Genomic DNA, 2,778 nt, shown 5'->3' on the forward strand with positions numbered 1-2,778 from the left:
TTCAATGATTTTAATCAACATACCCATATATTACATTAATTCCTTAGCAGCACAATCTATTATATCATATTTCAACTTTGATCAACGCCAACATCTATACCTAACTTGTTACAAATAAAACGTTATAAATAATCTACACATATATCATCGCATAATTGCACATTAATCACCAAGGATAGATCACCAAATTGGGGGACCGCGCGACTCCAGTTTTAGTTCAAGCATTAGTTATGCGCAATTTAGGTGATGAGGATCAAGCCTGATGATTACAGAAAGAAAGGAATACTCGAGAATGTTCACCAAAAAAACAAGACTGTATTCAAGAAAATATTAGGGAACAATTGTAATGATTTGATTAGTTGATGATAAAGCCATTACAATGCTAAAACTGTATTAATAACTCATTTCGTACAATCTTTCTGTTATAACAAAATGCTAAATATCTCGCCAATCATTCCCCTTAATAACATGCTCATATGCCTTCATCCGATGTTGCCCACTCTAGCCTCTATGTTTGCATCATTATGTACTATAACTAAAGTGATCATTAGCAAAATTAAAATACATTAACACATAAAATACGACTAATTACACACTAATCACGAGACGAAATCACATTGGGGGACCGCGCGGGCCAACAACTAGTAAGATTAAATATTTGAGGGCAAAGATGATGTAGAATATATATTGCCTATTAGAGTATTAAGACAATACACTTCTAATTTATTTTCGTAGGATTGATGTGGAAATATACATATTATAATAATAATGTACGAATGAAAACTAAACAACTTACTCATAATATCAGGACTTATGAATAATCAGTGGAAGATATATCTTTACTGCTGCCCCTTGTAAACATATCTACCCCTTTCATTCACAGCTAACACTTGTACTTGATTTAGGTAATCAAACCAATGACTTGTCTGAGTTGTGTCTATGTACATTCAGATGCATAATAAAGGTTCACCAAACTGATATAATCATATAATGCATGAGCTATTTTAAGTTTGTACGTTTCATTTTTGTTGTTTATGTATAGAACATTGTTATATCTTTGTAGGCCAAATTTTATTGGCATATATAATGATTAATCAATATAGAAAGTGCATAACATGCATCAAGATTAATGTATGGTATTGTAGATTTGTAGAAACAATAGAAGATGAGGTTAGTTGAATGTTAAAGTAAAATAGGTGAATAATGATGATAATCGAACTGAATTTAGAGGTATGATTATCGTAAGCACACACCAAAATTTAGAGGTATGATTATCGTAAACACACACCAAAATTGAGACGATTCCATGGATTTGTAGGCAGCATTATTGAGTAGAAGCAACGTCTAGACCTTCATAGACTACAGGAATTGTGATGCAAAATATAATAAACACGACATGCCAATTTGCAGGTATTACTAATGAGAAAATGAAATAAATAAATCAAAAAAATGTGCAAACAATAAACTTGGATTATGTATAAAACCCAAAGCAGAGAGGATCACAAGTATGTCTTTCTCTACCTTGAATGAAAATATTGTAAAACAATATCATAGTAAAGCATACAATCAACTGTATTCACCACACAACAAAACTGCAGCAGAATTGGATTAAAAAACTAGTTCAGTCAAGTCCAGAAGAAAAGTAATTGTAGATTGTAGATTGTAGTAAGGTAGAAGGAAAATTTGCAAATTGCAGCCATTTAAAAAGTAAATTGCAAATTAAAGCTCAAAAGTTGTTTTTTTAAATGGCTGCAATTTACAAAATACAAGTTTCAAATAACTGCAATTTGCAAATTTTCCAAGGTAGAAATTACAAAGAGAAATTTGCAAAACATATGGCTCTAAAGTTGAAACATGCTGCCACTCTCCATCCACCGCCTTCTTTCCACAATGTAACATTGTTGTCCCCGTTTGCAACATCCAAAATCAGTAAAAGTTAGTAAAACCAATTAAAAAGCCAATTCTAAAATTGGAAACATGCCTTGAAATAGGGATATAACTAAAATACCAAAGGTATATACACATAAAGAAACTTGGTATAAGGTTTAGTGTATGGGAATTGATCGATAATAGGTTAATAATGAATTAAATATTATAAAAATTTTTCAAAAAAGGAAATGGAGTAAGTATTTAAAAACGGCCGAAAAAGGAAAGTGGAGCAAGTATTTAAAAACGGAGGGAGTATCTTGTTAATATTCTGTAAAGATATATCTTGTGTAATTAGGGTTCTCATAATTAAGGTTGTACATACCTATATATATTTGATTAATGAGAATACTCCAACTAAAGAGAATTACACTATTCTACATGGTAACAGAGAATGATCAAAGAGATAAACGCCCTTAAAAGAAACTGAACAAGGACCACCGGTACCAACTTAGACGGGAAATCGGTGTTTATTTTAAGGTGATTCTAAACACACACATTATAAATTATACTCCCTCCGTCCCCGAAAGAACGACCCTTTTGGGCTGATTTCGTGAGTATTAAGAAAGTTAAATTAAGAGTAAAAGTAAAATGGAAAGATAAATTTACATGGGGTTTGTAAAAAAAGTAGAGAGAGAAAGTAATAAAGTACATGGTATATAGTTTTTTCTCTCTACTTAATGTCAAATTGTTGTACATAAACTGTTTCGGGGTTTTTTGTGATCTCCTTGGATACTGGTCACGCTCTTCCGGCAACGAGACTCGTACACCTGCAAAATAACGAATATTCCTTTATTAGAATATTCGCCTCCGACGATCAAGTTGGAGATTGGGAAACGGAAAGTTTAGAGA

Source organism: Chenopodium album, chromosome 23 (assembly GCF_948465745.1).
Source record: "Chenopodium album chromosome 23, dcCheAlbu1.1, whole genome shotgun sequence".
NCBI lineage: Eukaryota > Viridiplantae > Streptophyta > Magnoliopsida > Caryophyllales > Amaranthaceae > Chenopodium > Chenopodium album.